The following is a 19,296-nucleotide window of genomic DNA, read 5'->3' as shown; positions in this document are numbered from 1 at the left end:
TGTCCTCTATGCAAGCATGGCTCCTTAAAACTGGGGCCCTTCTAGGATAGTTACCAATTCCCAATCTAAATTATGCTGTGGATTTTCACTTTTTTCTGTCCACCTTCAGTTGTTTACCATTACTCAACCAGGAATAAATGTTTTCTCCAGTGTTTTTGATACTCAGTAGCTAGTGAGATTTCTCTGTACAGAAATGTTAGACAAGTATGTGTTGATTTTATTAAAATCTACCTCCAAAAGAAATGTCCATATTCTGGAATTGAAAAGTGATACTTTTCCTTTTCATTATTGTGCCAAATATTGTCCATTTCATTATTTATTTTCTGTGAACTAATTATTCCTGTTACTTCTGTTGGATTCTTTCCTTTTACTATTTGCAAACTACTGAAGATAAGAGCATAGTAGTCTTGTTCTGAACCTACGTCACTTTTATCTGAATACTTCACTTGGATTCTTTTCTGTTTCGGACATTACTGTGGTTTGTGAATATGTAAATAGATATTATCGATACGTAGATATAGGTGTACTAGATCTGTGGTATTAAACCTGATGTGCCACGAAAACCTGAGGAGTCACAAATGCCTCCAAAATACATCATAAATTCTCATAAGGTTTCCATCTGAACACTTCCATTCACTTTCTGAACTGTTTCTTAATGTATGTGTATTTTGATGTATTAGGTTCTGGTTGCCATTGCAAATTAAAAATAGAGGGTTTTATTGCTTTGGAATTTAGCATAATGACTGCCTTTCCCGAAACTGTACCCTAAGGCTCTTATGTTGCCATTTGATGCTGTAAGTCTGTATCTCAGGATGAAAAATACCAGAAAAAATATTTTAAACATTCATTCCGTTGAAGTTACCATTATAGAAAATATATTTTCTAATAGTTTGTTCTTATTTCCTCAGAAAAGTTTTATGATCATTTAATTAATTTTCAACTCCAATAAATATGGATATTAATATTTTATTGATTTAGGTGCAATTCAAGGTCATAGAATGGAGAGTCAAAAGCAGTCATATCATTTACTTCATGCTCTTCCTTTTCATGTTTAAACTTTAATTGCTAAAAACAGTGCTTTCTTATGACTGATCTGGCAAAATTAACAAAACAGTATTTCCCTTTGATATTTTCATATTTATAAAAAGAGGAGAAACTGACATTTTCACATACAATGCATTGCACAGAGTAGCAAATTAATAAGAACACAACATCTGATCCTCACAAAAATTCAAGATTCAAATGATCTCTGCAGAAATAATCAAAATCAATTTAAGGTAAGTAGTCAATTCACATTTGTATAACCCAGCATATAGCTTACAGTTTACATTGCACATTTAAGTTATTTAATCTTATTTCATCCTTGTAACCAAAACTTACACACTTTGTTCTTTTGGAGGAAAAGTAAAATAGTAGAAATAACAGGGAATATATTGTTTTGCTCACCTAACATTGAGCCAGCAGCATTAGATAGATAAGTAATACTTTTATGTTTTTTAATTCCATAAATGATATCATGAAAATCCACAGTATAGATGTGTCCCCTAATTTTTCTTTACCATTACATAGTTGTTGTTTTTTAAATGCTTCATGTACTACAAAGATTAATGGTCAATATGTAAAATTTCAGTTTTCTAAAATCTTCTGAATTACTAAAGGTATTTACTGTTTCTGACTGTGCCACAGGATAAAAATTATATTAGTGTGGCCAAGGTTAAAAGGCAGATAAGTGCCAGTAGGGAACAGACCACTGTGTGACTTGAGGTCACTGAGAACAGTCAACAAACACACCAGGTCCAAATGGTCTAGCCTTTTCTTAAAGAAGAAAGGGAATACAAGAACCAGCCCTTTGCGATGCAGTTAGCCTTCCTGGCCACTCCATAGCCAACGTGGTCAATACTATACTTTATAAAAATGAAAGTGAATACAGATATGTGATTCCCATTATTCCTATAGAGTAATTGTTTTCCTCCCTTAAAGAAAAAAAAAAGTGTAATTGAGGCCAGGTGGGCATGGATAAGTTTAGCTTTCATAGCAAATAATCACCGTGTATGGTTGAAAAATTTGACTATAAAGGAAGTCAGTGTCATCTGCAAATACAGTTTTACTTCTTTCGTGGTATTATATATATAGAAAACTCCTGGCAATTTCAGCAAAATACTGTTAGAACTAATCAACGAATCCAGTAAAGTTATAGGATACAAAATAAACACATGAAAATCAGTTGTTTCTGTACACTAACAACAAAAAAGTAAGAGAAATCAGAAAGTGAAATTAAGAAAACAACGCCATTTACATTGCATCAAAAAGATAAAATACCTAGGAATAAATTTAACCAGATGTAAAAGATTGATAAACTAAAAACTACCAGACATTGATGAAAGAACTTGAAGAAGACATAAATAATTGGAAAGGTAATTCATGCTGAAGAATTAGAAGACTTGAACAATTTATAAAATGTCGGTGCTACCCAAATTCAGTGCAGTCACTGCAGATTCAATGTAGGCCCTAACAAAATTCGCATGGCACTTTTTTCACAGTAACAGAACAACCCTAAAATTAGTATGGGACCACAAAAGACTGAATAGCTAAAGCTATCTTGGGAAAGAAGATCAAGGCTGGAAGCATCATACATCCTTGTTTCAAAGTATGTTACAAAGCTGTAATAAAACAATATGGTATTGGCCTAAAAACAGATAAATCATTGGAACAGAATAGAGCGCCCAGACATAAACTCATATGTATATGGTCATTTAATTTATGACGAAAGACTCAAGAATATACAATGGGGAAAGGATAGTTTTCTTCAATAAATAATGTTGGGAAAAGTGGACTGCCACGTGCAAAAAAAAAAAAAAAAACTAGATCACTACTTTATACCATACACAAAAATTAAAATGGATTAAAGACTTGAATGTATATCCTGTAACCATAAAGCCCCTAGAAGATGGTATAGCAGTAAGCTCTTTGACACTTGATGATGATTTGGATTTGATACCGAAAGCAAAAAGTGAGACTACTTTAAAAAGTTTCTGTACATTAATAAAATGAAAGTTATGGAATGGGAGAAAATATTTTCAAATCCTATCCGATAAGAGGTTAATAATCAAAATATATAAAGAACTACAACTCAATAGCATAAAAGCAAAAATTCAAAAAAAAAAAAAAAAGAGGACCTGAGTAGACAACTTTCCAAAAAAGTCATACAAATGGCCCACAGGTGCGTGATGTGTTCAACATCACTAATTATTAGAGAAATGCAAATCAAAAGCACGGTGGGACATGACCTCACACGTGTTAGAGTGGCTACTATCAAAAAGTATTGGCAAAGATGTGAAGAAAAGGGAACCTTGTGCACTGTTGGTAGGAATGTAAGTTGGTGCAGCTACTATGAAAAATAGTATAGAGGTTCCTCAAAAGATTAGAACTACCATAGGATCCAGCATTTCCACATCTGGGTATGTATTTACAGGAAATCTTAACACTATCTGGAAGAGATAACTGCACCCTATGTTCATTGCAGTACTTACAGTAACCGAGATGTGGAAACAACCTAAATCCTCAGTGGTTGAATAGATAAAATGTGATCATATACACACAATGGGATGGTAAGCAGCCATAGAGAAGAAGGGTTATTTTGTCATTTGTGAAAACATGGATGGGCCTGAAGAGCATTTTCTACCTATATGTAGAATCTAAAAAAAAGATCACAACAAACTGAACAGATTGGTGGTTGCCAGAGGTGGGGGTGGGGAGTGAATGAAATGGGCAAAGAAGATCGAAAGATACAAATTTTCATTATAAAATTAAGTCATGAGATGTACAGCATGGTGACTGCAGTAAACAGGACTATATTGTGTATTTGAAAGTCGCTAAGAGAATAGTTCTTAAAAGTTCTCATCACAAGAAAATTTTATAACTGTGAAGTGGTGGATATTATTGTGGTGAACATTTGCCAGTATATACATATATCAAATCACATTGTACACCTGAAACTAATGTTCCATGTCAGTTACATCTCAATAAAGCTGAGAGGAAAAAGTCCATATATGAGGTTAGCTAGATTGTATTTAAAAGTTTCTCTATTACATAGATGTAATTCTCAACTTTTATGAAATTGCTTACATTGCAAAAATTACAATTCTACAAAGTATCTTGTAAAGGTTTAATAAAATGCATTCCCTTAAAATATTATTTGTAGAGAATTTGAAAAGGAAGCCACAAGGCAAATTACTTAAAAAAAAAAAGTCATGTACTCTGAAAGGCTTACACAGCTTTTTTGAAAATGTATCTTTTTTAAGAAAATAGTTTATGGGGGTGCCTGGGTGGCTCAGTGGTTGAGCGTCTGCCTTTGGCTCAGGCAGGGAGTGATCCTGGGGTCCTGGGATTGAGTCCCGCATCGGGCTCCCCGCCCTCTGCCTATGTCTCTGCCTCTCTCTCTGTGTCTCTCATGAATAAATAAAATCTTTAGGAAAAAAAAATGGTTTATATAGTTACAGTAAGATCACTGTCACAAAATTTTAAAAATGTGCTCAATTGCATATTAAATATTAATTTTAAAATTAATTATACATCAATTTATTAAGATGGAAAACATTAATGTTTAACTTTACTAAGCACAATTTTGATGCTAAATGGGATCTGCCCTTCACTTGGAATCTAAAATTTATAACTAAAGCCAGCAGGTGTCACTGTGATAACAGATTTTTTTTTTCCTCCTTCATCTAAGCAGTTCTATATACCATCTATGAACAAAGATGTGTAAGAGATAATTTAAGTTACATCACTGGACAAAAATACCAAAATGCAGGAAAGTATGTGCTGGATTTCAGGAGAGTTAGGATTACTTTTGAGAATACTTTTGAGAATTATATTCTTTCTTTATTCGTGTTACAAACCTAGATTTCTTTCATTATATTATTGATGTGAGGGTTTTATTAGTGGTAACAGCGTATAGTGAAAGACCCCAGGTGATGTTTTGGACTTTATACTGAAGTATAGACTAGTACACAGATGATTGGGTTTCAGCTGTGTAACCAAAACCAAATCAAGAAACAGCATTCCCAGGAATGTTTTCAGATGAATTTTGAAAAGCCATTGGTCTTTTCCTCCAAAGTAAGGTAGAGTAATTTCTAAATGAATGTTTAGAGACAAAAATATGTAATCAATGGAAAATAATAGGAATTGAAGAGCTGGTTGTGAGGGCAATTTTCCCCTACCTGATATGGAAGCCAAGGTAAAATTTAATGAACATCTGTTCACTGAGCATTGTGTAGTGTCTGGATTTTATTCCAAGAGAAATATAGTCAACATAGTCCTCAATCTTAAAGGAATTTATGATCAAGTTGTGCATATATAATAATAAAATAGATCAAAACAATAATATGAATCAAGGACCATACTAGTATGTCAAAGACCATTTTTGGCATATATATGTGTATATATGTATGTATGTATACACAGACACACACCCCATTGTATACAAGCAAGTAGTTTAAGCAAATTCCAGGTAGGGACTATCTCTGTGAATTGTAATTAGAGAATCGTTCTATTATTAATACAGGTAGAACTTGAATTCATTAGGATTTAGAGAATGAAAAGGATGGCAAAATATTTCCAGTTCAGTTTAGTTCAGTATGCATTTATGGAGGACCCATGTTCCAGCCACTCTATTCCGGCCAAAGAAGTGAGTAAAGCTTGGTTTCCACCCTTGTTTACTGAAAACACAGGAATGCTCCTGGCAAATTCGATGGGTAACTTGCAGACTCTTCAATGTGGAAGACGGTGATAGGGAAGACTAGGAATTGGAAAGCTCACTGGTTTGAGAGCCAGAAGACTTACGTTTCAGCCATGCTTCCATCACTAAATTTATACAGGGACTTAAAACACATCACTTAGAAAATTTTCACGTCATTTCGAACCTGAGTAATTTGTGTTTATCCTGTAGGCAATGAGACTGTTAGAATAAGTGGCACTGTGAAAGTTACAGGAAGCTTATTCTGTGGACTCAGATGTATGCCTGATTGATAGAGGAAATTACTAACCTGCTCGTGGATTTTGAGAATGTAGCTGAAAACAGCAATTCCTAGTCTAGACAGGGCAGGGCTAGAGATGAAGATCTGGGTTTGGAATTTAAGGTAGTGGGAGTTCTTAACATCCATATATAGATACATTTGTGTGCTGTTTGTATTATGTATGCCAATCACTAGCACAGCTTCAGATTTAGATATTTCCTTTTCATATACATTCTTAATTGGCACCCAAGTGACCAAATTTTTGCTTTTGAGAATACCATCACTATAAGTTAGCAAAGTAAAATGGTACCAAAGGGTCTTCTCTTCACCTTTTAGGTATTTTGCTTTTATATAATTAGTGAGAAAGTACGATGGGGTTTTATTAAGCAGCTAACCCCTCATTAAGGATTTCCTGTTTCCTTTCCCAGAAGACTAAATTGTTCAAGGACAAAGAATGTGTTTTACGCTATTTTATATCCCATGCCGAAAACATGTGCTAGCTATGTAGTAAACAAGGGAAACTCCCTACTTCAGAGCTAGTCATGGGTTTGGTTAAGGAATATTTGAATTATCCTCACCGTTTACACTAGTGTTTTACCAGGATTGAATATGAAGAAATACGTAGACTCGATTAACGTGTTCCATTATTTTTAGTCTACACCATCAGGCTTCTGGTCTATCACCATCTAATTTATAATATTTGCTATTTTTCCTAGGAAAGCTTTTAAAATGAACTATCTACTGCAAAAATAGAAACATGAAATCTTACCTTTTTGTGAAACACACACACATAATTACTCCCAATTAACCTATATATATATTTTTTTTTTCTAAAAATTTAAGTCATTTGTTTGGAACTTGAAATGGATCTCTAGATGGAAACAATGATGTACATAGTGATTAGGCTCTTAGCTAGCCCACAAAAACTAGTATGTCTCAAATATCATGGTACCAATAATAGTGCCAGTAATATGTAATGCTCTAAGCCACTATGTTTAATTTTTTTTTTTTTTAAGAAGTCCAGAGTTTCAACTTGAGAGACCTGCAATGAAAATATGTTGCCTGATAGGGTCAGAGGAAGCAGGAATTCCTCAGTTCCTGAAGAGGGACTAATACAGTATAGGCCAAACCCTTCTGTATCCTCTGTCCTGGCCTCCCACCATTCTGCTTGCCTCTCTATTGTTCTACTCATTGTCTTGAAACAGAATGTTCTGCATCTCATTTCCAAATGAAATCACAGTTTCTCTCTTATCTGGTGTTGAAGAGATTTTGGAATTCTTAATAGAATTTGTTGAGAAGCAGCAGCAGATGACAGAAGAGAAGCACCTTTCCCTACCACCACCATGCACACTCACACACTTTTGTAAATGTACCCGGGTGACAATGATACTTTTTAAAACCCTCCACTGGATAAAATAAAGGTATCTTCATTTGCAGATTCGATGAGCTTCATACATTTTTGTCTGAAGTTCTCTAAGTGTAGGATGTTCTGTGACGTGGCTGAGCCAGCTGTGAGGTTGCTGCCTACAGGCTTACACTGGAGCTTGAGAAACAAGTGGCTGCAGAGAGCAAGGGAGTTGCTCCCAATTGCACTACTTTAGTTTCTTCCTTTCCTTCTTGCCCAAACTGGTCCTGCTATCACAGACCTAGGTTATCGTGAAGTGCGTTAGATTGGTGGTGGAGATCCCAGGTCCCAGTGGCTATAAGATGATAACAAAACACCTTCCTGTATCTGATATATGACGTGTAGCTCTTGTGTTGATCTTGGGTTTATTGTCTTATAATCTCACATAAGTATCTTCTTGAGGACACAGAGTGAGACTGTACTTGAGTCCTGGAATGCGTGGACATTACTGCCCATCACCTGAGAAAGCGGAGATTCTTAGGACCGGTGGGGCTGAGGACCTCTCCCCCCCCCACCCTCCGTTTCTCTTCTGGATTTTCAGAAATCTAGTTACACTTAGCATTCCTGGTGGGTTGGGGTTACAGATAACCCGTACCACATGGAGCTAGTCAGGGAGTCCTCTTGATAGGAGTGCTTGAGCCTAAAATGAGTGAGATTATTTTATTTTATTTTATTTTATTTTATTTTATTTTAATCTTATTTTATTTTATTTTTTTGTGAGTTATGTTTTATAAACCAGATTATCTGATCAGGGAAAGGAAAATGATTATAGTAACAGGAAAATAGGAGGCGATACTCATAGTTGCTGCGGCCACCTGACTGGCTGAGCCAAGTCTAGATGCCCATTTGTATGCTACCTTGTATTTTAAAAAAGCAACAAAACAAAACCTTGATTAAATGTATGCAGAAGAAAAATGCATGTTTCAAACATTAGTTAAGTTAAACTAATTTTATTTCTTTTATTTCCTGTTTTTCAGATGAAGAGAGAAAAATTTAGAGACCATTGCAAAATCATTAATTTAACGAATTACAAATGTGTTAAAACTACCACCTAGACCCCAGATGCCCTCCAGAGGCTCCACATTTACCCTTAGCTACTGCTCCATTTATCTGCTCACATTTAGAGTAAAATGCCTGAATATTTGCGGCTGTCTGCACTTACCTTATAGTCCCTTGAGGCCTTTCTAGCCTCCTTTTCAGTACCACTCCTCCATTGAACCCCCTCTTGTCAAGGTCAGCAGCAACCCCTATCAAGCCAAATCCAATGCTTGGTCCTGAATTCATAGTAATCTATCTCAGCAGTTGACACAGTTGATTACTCCCTCCTTCTAGAAACACTGTCTTCACTTGGCTCTCTGATCGCCATATATTCCCAGTATGCCTTCCGCCTCTCTAGATATTCCTCTTCTTTCCAGCCTCTAATTTTATATGTGCCTCAGGGTCAGACCTCCAACCTATTCTCTTCCCAACAGCCATGACTTTAACCAGCCCAATTTATAGCTGACTCTTCCCCTCACCCATTCAAAAATCTGCCCGATGAGCATCTCTACTTAGATAGCTAACAGGTATCAAGCTTCAGTGTCTAAACAGAACTCTTGATGCCTCTTGCTCCCAAACTGTTCCTCCCCCAGTCTTCCAAATCTCAGGATGAGATCCCACTGTTTATGCAGTTGCGTGGATCGAAATCTAGGCAGTGTGCTTGGTTCTTCTGTCACACACCACATCCAGGACACCAGGTAGCCACGTTGGCTCTGCCTTCATAATATATCCCAAATCTAACCGCCTGATTTTACCAGCTCACTGCTGCAATTCTGGTCTAAGCCACTATCGGGTTTTTCTCCTAGACTCCTGCTTCTTAACCAGTCTCCTTGCATTTGCTCTTGTTCCCCACTGATTCATTTCCCTCACTGCAGCCATGTGTCTTAGAAAGCATTGTCATGGTCATTCACCTGCTTAAAACTAATGATGGCCTCTCCCACTCAACAAAATCTATACTCATTGGCATGGCCAGTGAGGTCCTGTCTATGTCACATTTTATCTTCTGTCCCTGTGCACCTTGCTTAGTTTCATCTAGTTACACTGGCTTTCTTGCTGATCTTCAAACATACCCAACCCCATTCCCACCTAGGTGCCCCTGCCCAACATGCTTTTTCACCATATCCAATTAAGACTCCCTCCTTCACTTTCTTTAGCTCTCTGTTCAAACATCACCCCCTCAGAGAGGCCTTCCTGGATCACTCAGTCTAAAATAGTTCCCTCACATTTGTGTTTAATGTCCCCTGACTGAAATATGAGCTCCATGAGGGCAGGCCCCTCGTCTGTCTCACCCGTTCTGTACTCTTAGTGCCTGGCATATGGGACTCATTGATTAGATGGGTGGATGGATGGATGGATGGATGGATGGATGGATGGGTAAATAGTTGGGTGGGTCGATGGATGGAAGGATATGCTGTAGTCTAGCACTCTGAATTTCTTCACACCTGATTTTTTTAAAGTGTAATATGGAAGAACTGAGGGATTTCTTAATAACTTAATTCTGGCTCAGCGGTTAAGCGTCACCTTCAGCCCAGGGCGTGATCCTGGAGACCCGGGATCGAGTCCCACGTCAGGCTCCCTGCATGGAGCCTGCTTCCCTCTCTGCCTATGTCTCTGCCTCCCTCTCTCTGTCTCTCGTGAATAAATAAATAAATAAAATCTTTAAAAAAAATAACTTAATTCTGCATTTGGTAATGGATTTTTTAAAAACCTTTAAAGGTAGTACATCCTTAAACATTTAATAGTACATCCTTAAACATTTGAATGACAATGCCAGGCCTGGATACTTCATAGAGATGGCTTTCTATTTGCTGACATCCTACCTATAGTAATATACTGTTCAAAGGGAAATGAATTCTCTACAACAACTATTAGAAACTAATGTTGAGTCATAATAGAGAATAGAGACTCCAACTAGAAAATTTTCAGTACTTCCCAATTCATTAACAAACCAATCTATTAGGAGATACGACTATTGTCTGAGTCAGACAGAAGTGTCTGAGAACCACGAGAGATGGGATAACTGAGGTGGTGAGAGTATTCACTGTGAGTTCAGTTCTATCTTGACTCCTTATTAATTAGGGGACCATGGGTAAGTTACTTTGCTGCTCTGTACCTCAGTTTCCTTATCTGTAAAATAGGGGTGGTAAAAGTATCAAAACTTACCTCATAAGTTTGTTCTAAGGGTTAAATGAGCTAACTTATGTAATATATTTACAACATAGCCTGACGTATAAGTGCCATATTTAATGTTTGTTTTTTAACAGTTTTATCATCATCAGCATCATCACCATTGATTCTAGATGTCCATCTGGGAATTTATTCTTTGCAATCCATCCATAAAAATGTTGATAGATCATGATTGTAAACAGTTTAAGCTTCTTAAAGTGAAGTCCATAGCAGTTCCCCTTGAGGCACTTAGCTGGATTAGACTGCTTTCTATGATCTTAAAATACATATTAAAGCAAAAGAAATACTAGTTTTGTAAATCCTTAGATGGCACACCCATACAGCTGGTACCACAAATGATGTCACATTTCAGGAAGATCGGCTAATATATTCCATGGAATCAAAGGTACTTCTCAGGATGAAATGTTTTACTTCTAGCTCCCAGGCTGGTCTTTGATTCAGACCCAAATTAGAGAAAAACCTCGCCTTTCAAATAGGTCTTTGCTGAACCAATTTTGACAGCACTTAATGTACCAGCGTTATTTATTACCACATTTAGTAATTTTGGTGAAATTTCTCATTTCTCAAAACAAGTTTTGCTTACACCCTTTCAGAAGAATGTTATTGGTATGTGGGTAGGTTGTCTGGGGCCAGCCTCTTATCTAGAGCCCAGATTCAAAAAGTCTGAGTTCAGCGAAGTGACTTAGACTGCGTGCTTTTGTTTTGTTTTGTTTAATAAGCATGTATGGGTCTTGCTAAACCACAGAGCTACCCCCATCCAAGAACAATGCCGCACACATCATTTCCTGAAATAATGGAGTTGGAAGGCAATTATCTACTCCCAAAACAGGCTGAAACAACAGTTCCTGATATTCTTCTCAAATACTTTAACTTCCCAAGGAATCCGGAAAAAATAATTCCATGAGCCGGTGTTGTGAATGAAGGTATGACATTTCAGTTTCCTCCGCTGGAATCCAGTGACCAGCAGTAATGAATTACTACCCACTTGGCGTTACTAAGAGGGGCTCTGGCTGGGTAAGTTGTTTGTCTTTGCTTTGGGAACACCGCTCTGCGTTATTTAGCCTCTTGTGAGATGGTGGCCTTGGGTCCTTTCTTGTCCACTTCTGGGAACCATCTCAGAGATTACCTGCAGCTTCTCGAACTATGCTTATTTATGGCATTGTTTTTCTTTTACTCCTTAAGAGAATTTGGGGCTCCTGTTTCAGGCTCTCCAAAAGAAATGTACACTTTCTAGACAGCATTACTATCCATTTCATCAAAACATGTTTTTGAGTAGTGTGAGAGCTTTTTGAACCCTGTGGGTCCTTTATCTTTAGTGCGGCTTGTGAGATATTCACAATAAGAACTGGCTTCTCTGTGATCCTTAACAATCTGGACATCACCGAGGTAGCCTCATCGTGTTCATGGCAAACAAGAGAAATAAAGACTTCTAATATTTAGACATTGCCTTCTGGAATTCTCATCTGAAGGAAAACTGGCATAATAAAGGATTTCATCACAGGTTTTCTTCTTTGTGTCCTGAAAACCTGGGGACAGTCGTTTGGACTTTGAGCCTATATACTTTGGACTATGCCAACTATATACCTTTGGAAACTTCCAGAAGATTGCCTATTTGAAATTTTATCTGAATACTGGCCTTTATATCGACACACTCCATTGACGAAATAAGAGGTATAATATATTGTATGTAAGTGTCACAAGGAGTGACATTTAGCAGAATGAAGAGAAACTCGCGACACGTTACATTACTTAGGGAGGTTGCGTACGCTGTCTCCGAAGTTTTTCACAGTAGGGTAGACTAATTTCAGTCTGGCTTGTTTAGGTATTCATCCATCTTCTCCCTGGAAGCAGGGGTATTGATTTAGTGTCTCTTCATTATGATCCATCAGAATCAAATTGCTGGTCATGTTCTGTAGCGAAATATGTAACTTTTAGAAGTGTAGTGTGAAATTTTGCATTTGAAATTATTTATTTCTGATTGATTTAGAAATTGACCAGCTCTTCAGGAATAGTAGAAATAGCTATATTGAGGTTTTCTTCCTTTAAGATACCTTTCCATTTAGCCTGGCCCTTACTTGGCCAACCAGTATGGTTGGCAGCCTTCATCTAACTCCTCCTGTTGGTCCTGTGTCCACATGAAAGAATTCCTCACCCACTTGGTCTTGTCTTTTGACTCCCACTGACCCTTTTCAAGCCAAGAGACTCAAATTGAGAAACTGTAGCTGGAAATGGTCAATTAGAAATGGTAATAGATAAAATTAAGAACATCTAAAGAAGAGTCCATGACAACAACTAAAAACAAAAGTAGGGCCTGTGCCATCACACAGGACTTGAGGGAAAGCAGACCATGTGTGGATTGTGGTTAAAGTAGTCTTTCTGGGTGGAAGAGAGCCAGGCAGGAGGTCTTGGCACTTTGTTGCTTCTGTGGAGTGTGCCGGGCCAGGTTTTGGTGGTCTTCAGTCTAATTTAAGAACTTAGAGAGAATGGACTATGTCTGGAGCCTTAAATCAGTTGTCTTTGTTGTTTTGGCTGTGGTTTGTATCAGTGGAATCATTTTTGGCCTCTTATCTTGGCTCACTCCCAGGATTGGCTTAACACAATAGTTAGCCAATTCTACAAATTCCAGTTACTTTAATAGTCCTTATAATTACCTCAGAGGGAAATCACCAGCTATGAATAATTAACACGTCCATGAAGCCCTGAAATCCTAATTGCTGCCATACATATTTAAGGATGGGTGCTATTAATGTTTTCTAGTACCGACATGGATTCCTCAGTAGTACAGTGGTTCAGTAATAGAGTATAGCTTCCTAGATACCAAGAGTTTGTTAGCCTTCAACAACCAGGTACACCACAGAAAGAAAGTTAAATTAGAACTTGTTCCTCATTTTCAACTCCTTGCTACCCAGGCTGGATAAATGATAAATTATGAATCTGTATTGACCATAATACTTTTCTATAAGCATTTTCTAAGATAGAATGCAATTGTTCTAAAGCAAGATCTATCTTAGTATCCAGGGGGCTGCATTGCTGGTGCAGCCAACATTTATCTAGTTCTTATGATGTATTTTGCAAAGCACAGGGGACGTAAATGAAGGTAAATAGGTTGCTACTGCCTAGAAATTATTTTAGATGGAAAAGCAAAAGCTAACCTAAATGAAATAGTTGGAACACAATTTAAAACTAAAATTTAGAACTCTTGGGTTATACAGGAGGGAGAAATCACTGTAGGCTGGAATAGTTCATTCTTTCTTCCAAGGAGGCTTCATGGACGTGACTGAATGTGAAAGATGAGTAGAATGTAACTGGACAGAAAAGAAAAGGGACACAAACCATTTTTGGAGCCTCTTGAATGCCAGATTGCTTGATAGTAGCTTCGTATACATTATCTCATTCATCCAGCAGAGTGGGCATTTATTCAGGAGAGTGTTTTATACGGGAGGGTGTTAAGGATTGGACAGATTCAGCAGCTTGCTCAAGCTAATACGATACAGCTAGTGAGTTGGGAATCAGTAATGGCCAAGATCAGGGGCTCTGAGTTCCGGGCGTTTTGGGATTTGAATCCCAGCTCCTCTGCCAACTGGCTGTGCTTAATTTCTTTGTGCTTCAGCATTTTCAGCATTTTCACCTATAAACTGGGGGGAAGTAAGAATAGCTGCCTCATAGGTTTAATTTACGAGACAAAGAATCAAGCTGTTTCTGATGTACTGTATCCAGTTAACAAATGTTTAAATATATCTCTCTATATTTAAGTAAATTAAATATATATGTGTGTGTGTGTGTGTGTGTACACACACAAACAGAGAGAGAGAGAGTGTTTGAGATTCTCATCTCTATCTTGTCTGACTCCGAAGTCTACATACTTGGTATTATATCACCTTGCAAAGGGAGTACTTTGAAAATTCCACGCAGGGTAAGAGCAAGCATTCTATGGCTAAAGAAAAGTGTAAAGTTGCCCACATGCCTGAAGGGTTGGGTTGATGAAGTAATGAAAGAGTGATGGGACAAATCATATGGAAGTGAGTTATAGAAGACCTTAGGGGAGAGATGCCACAGGGACCAGCAGAGCCAGCTTGTCTATGGACAGGAGAAGGGCAAGGTAAAAGTGTTGCTGTAAACCGTGTATGGGGTTGGGATGGATGGGGGCGGGGGTTGCTGGGAGTCTGCTTGGGAAGCTGCCAGGTAAAGCACATGGTATGTGGTCCTGCTTGGGGGCAAGTCACAGAAAGTCAAAAGAAAGGGCACATATGGGGGATGCTGGTCCTAGTGGCACCACATTGCTCAGTGCACAACAGGACTAGTGGGCTCTCCATGCTGTCCTTGCTGCTGGTGGACCCTGCCCACTAGTGCTGCCCCGCCATGGTTTCTCTGCTCTCTAGACCTTAAACTACCAAAGCTGCATTCAACTTTAACTAAAGATGACCTGTCTTGAGTAAAAGAAGAAAATCAATGATGTTCTATCCTAGATAAATCACAAAACAAAATGAATGAGAAAAACCAGTCTACTGCAGAGTCCCTTAATAGTTTTTTGGCTTCAGCCAGCCTCACCGGTGCCCATAAATCTCTCCTCTTCCTGCGGCCTGGACTGTGCCCCAAACATGTCCTGGCCTCCCCACTGCTTCTGAGCTGCTGCCCCTTCCAGACCTCTGGAGACCTGTCCCCCAGGGACACCTGCTGGCTGAGTGGCAGGAGGGGAGGGTGAGGGATGGGGTACTGTTGTAATGCCTACCTATAATTTACTAAAGATTTAGGAAATTGAATCAACACTTCTCACACTGACTTCACATTTTGAATTTCATAACCTATACGCCCCCCCCTTTTTTTTTTACATTTTTACCCAGTGATATATGTCCACTTTGAATATAATAATGCCCAGTCTTCTTTCTTAGCAATGTGGGCTGGTGGTTACACCGGCTAGATCTTAACAGCAAGCTACACAGGTTGATATTTAAAAAAAAAAAGTGACACGTTAGCAGAATGATTCCTAAGCAAATCCTTTGTTATTTCCTTTTAAGATTTTGTTTATTTATTCATGAGAGACACACAGAGAGAGGCAGAGACACAGGCAGAAGGAGAAGCAGGCTCCCCGAGGGAAGCCCGATGTGGGACTCGATCCTGGGACCCCGGAATCACGCCCTGAGCCATAGGCAGAAGCTCAACCACTGAGCCACCCAGGCATCCCGCAAATCCTTTGTTATTAAACTAAAAGCTATCATCTGTAGGTATTGCTGATCTACCAGAGGAGCCTAAGTCTGGCCAATGATTAATAATTACTGTATGTTCAGCCAGGAGCTGGAATTAAAATCTACAAGAATTGTAATAATAATAATAGTAATAATTATATGATCAAGTAGGAAAGTGTGTTGTGGTGACTAAGAATATGGAATTAGAACCAGGCAGCCAGGGAGTCAAGTCCTCGCCTTACTCCTCACCAGTTGAATAAACCTAGCACATTACTTTATCCTCCCTCCGCTGCAGCTTCCCTCATCTGGTGGCTACAAGGACTAGAGGGGGTAATATTGTATAAAACAGTGTCTGGCACTTTAGGGGCACCTGGCTGCACAGTCCGTTAAGCATCTGACTCTTGGTTTTGGCTCAGGTCATGATCTCAGGGTCCTGGGATGGAGCCCCGAGCTGGGCTCCACACTCAGCAGGGAGTCAGCTTGAAATTCTCTCCCTCACTCCCTCTGCCCCTCCCACTTGCTACACACTCTGGCTCTCTCTCTCTCAAATAAATAATAAAATAAATCTTCAAATAAAACAGTATCTGGCACTTTAGCAATGCTCAGGAAATATTTCTTTGGGTTTTTGTTTCTTCTTAGTATGTGTTAGTACTTAAAGTTCATCTCACATTATACTTTTCGAAAGAAAAAAAAAACACTTGCTCACCTACTTGTTTTATTTGAACCTGTCAGTCCTGTGAAACAGCAGGGAAGGTGTAAGTCTTCTCATGTGATGTCAAGAACTGAAGTTCAAAGAGAGGTTAAGTGACTTAATTAATGGCAAACCCAGGACTCAAAATCTGGTGCTCGTTCCTCTGGGTTTTTCAGTTGAGCAGGGAGCCCTGGCTTTCATGAATGTAAGAGCCAGGCCCTGATTCCAGTAATTTCCAAGTGCCAGTCCACAGGCAGTGATGATACGAGACCGAGTTTCGCTGCCTGCACCATTCAGATCCTTGGGTCAGACGACTGAAGTGAGAAAATGAGGGTGAGTGTAGGGACTTTTAAACAGAGTTAATTGTACTCAGTTTAAGGACTCTGCCTTTTACTCTAAAGCTGCATCTTTCCTACTTTTCGATGTTAAAATATTCTTACAAGGGACGCCTGATGGCTCAGCAGTTGAGCATCTACTTTGGCCCAGGACGTGACCCCGGGGACCTGGGATCGAGTCCCACATCGGGCTCCCTGCATGGAGCCTGCTTCTCCCTCTGCCTGTGTCTCTGCCTGTGTGTCTCTCATGAGTAAATAAAATCTTTTAAAAATATATTCTTACAAAATAATAGCAGAGCATAAGTTATTTTTTTATGAACATCTCTGCCTGATGTCATAGAACTTGGACAAAACTACATTGGGCCACATATTTTGTTTTTGAAATGTTTTCTAATCGTGTGGATTTTAAGAAACAAAACGGATGAACATAGGGGAAGGGAAGGAAAAACAGAGTAAGATAAAAACAGAGGGAGGCAAGCCATGAGAGAGACTGTTAACTCTAGGAAACAAACAGGGTTGCTGGAGGGGAGGTGGGGGGGATGGGGTAACTGGGTGACGGGCATTAGGGAGGGCACGTGATAAGAGCACTGGGTGTTGTGTGCAACTGATGAATCACTAAATTCCACCCTTGAAGCTAATAATACACCATAAATTAACTAAACTGAGTTTAAAGAAAAAAGTTTTAAGAAACTAATCCAAAATTTGAGAAGCCATTCTAGCTCTAGTGTGATTTCATTATTTTATGTCTTAATAGTTCTAAGTTTGCAGTGTTATTTAGTATATCCACATTAGGCCTTACAATCAGGCACTTGGACTTGTGTGCAGTTTTACTTCTATGTCTTTCTCTCTCTCTCTTTTTTTTTTATTATGTAGGTTACTGATTCCTAGCCTTTTGGCAGAAGTAGATCATTTTAGGAATCTAATGAAAATTGTGGATTCCTCTCTCCACCTCCACCCCTCAAAAGCACACACACACACAATTACTGGTACAGATTGAACAGTTCACAAACTTGGTGGTACTAAAACCCAGGAACCTCTAGGTGGCTCTAGTTGTTTGTTCCTGTAACCCATTTTATTTGTTTCATCTTTCATTTTACTTCTTTTTCTCTATCAAGTAATAGAGCTTTCGCAGGTGAGATTGGTTTTACCAGAGTAGAATGTTCAGTGTCAGGACTCAGTGTTTATTTGGAGGATCCTACACCGTGTGTGATTTTTCAGGTAGAACTAGCATTTGATGGAAGATTGTGGGAGATGAGGACTCTTAGGTAGAGTTGGTAAGAGTAGAAATTAACATCTTTGGAGGGCGATCTGGGAATATTTAGAACATGTCAAATACACATACTCATATTTGTATATTAAGGCATATATATACAAAGATCTTTGTTGGGGCTTTTCATATGTGAGCAAACCACTGGGAACACGTAAATATCCATCAATTTGGAACTTACTTAGTTAAATAAATTATTCATATTCAAATTAGTATACGATGCAGCCATGAAGAAAAGATAATGTCACAGACAAAATGGAATGATTTCCAAGATATGTGAAAATGCATTTAAAAAAAAGGAAAAGCAAGAATCTATGGGTTTGGATATCTCTGCAGTATACTCTAGCAGCTGGTGGGATCCTACTGCCTTGGGGTGGGGATTGGAAAGCCAAGGGTCTGCAATGGGAGAGATAACTTGCTTTTTTCATTTATTGTAATGCCTAAAGATTTTAATTAGGTCCATGTATTATTCCATTCTTTTAAAGGCAGCTTTAAAAAATTAATTCCCTTTTTTAAGGTAAAAAAACTGGATTAATTTTTAAAATTACTATGCACCATGAGAAAAAGAGGTTAGAGTCTATTTAGGTTAAGTTGCCTAGATGAAAAGGGGTAAGAAGTGCCTGGGTGGCTCGGTCGGTGAGGCGTCCAACCCTTGGTTCTGGCTCAGGTCATGATCTCAGGTGGTGAGCCCCGAGTTGAATCATTGCCTCCTGGCTCCATGCTTAGCAGGGAGTCAGCTGCAGATTCTCTCCCTCTGCCCCTCCCCCCACCCATGTGCTCTCCCTCTCAAATAAATACATAAATCTTTAAAAAAAAAAAAAAAAGAAAGAAAGAAAGATGATGCAAGATAAACAGACCTTTCTTTTGGCCTCGTTCTCTAATGTGGGAACCAGGGGGCACCTGATAGCGCTAAGAACTGGCAAATGAATAAATCAAAGGAAATGGCTGTTCACACGGCATGTGGCCAGGCTAAGGAATTTACCACCACAGGCAGTCATGGAGTCAAATATTGTGGCTGGAGCTTTTTTTTGGGGGGGAAGTCTGGTCACTTATGTCCAGTCATAACATTTGTGGTTATGCAAGAAAAGATAAGGATAATCAAATCTGATGGTGCAGGATGTAAGCTGATCATTACAAAGGAAGGAGTTTCTCCCCAGCCTCTTTTTTGGCTTCTTC

At 38.6% G+C, this 19,296-nt stretch overlaps 1 protein-coding gene across 4 annotated transcripts in view; it reads left to right on the top strand.

Annotated features, from left to right (window-relative positions):
- The window catches only part of BLOC1S5 (biogenesis of lysosomal organelles complex 1 subunit 5), a 136,153-nt gene that overhangs the window by 46,474 nt on the left and 70,383 nt on the right, over positions 1–19,296 (top strand). Inside the window, exon 4 of one of the 4 annotated variants that reach the window (XR_005384296.1) lies at positions 11,524–11,658. The exons of the other annotated variants lie outside the window; for them this stretch is intronic. The gene's annotated coding sequence lies outside the window, so the exon portion shown is untranslated. The remainder of the gene's footprint in view (positions 1–11,523; positions 11,659–19,296) is intronic. 4 annotated transcript variants of the gene reach the window in all.

The sequence above is a fragment of the Canis lupus genome, chromosome 35, assembly GCF_011100685.1.
Source record: "Canis lupus familiaris isolate Mischka breed German Shepherd chromosome 35, alternate assembly UU_Cfam_GSD_1.0, whole genome shotgun sequence".
NCBI classification, from domain to species: domain Eukaryota; kingdom Metazoa; phylum Chordata; class Mammalia; order Carnivora; family Canidae; genus Canis; species Canis lupus.
The sequence above is the reverse complement of the archived record's forward strand: the minus strand, read 5'-3'. Positions and strand labels throughout refer to the sequence as shown.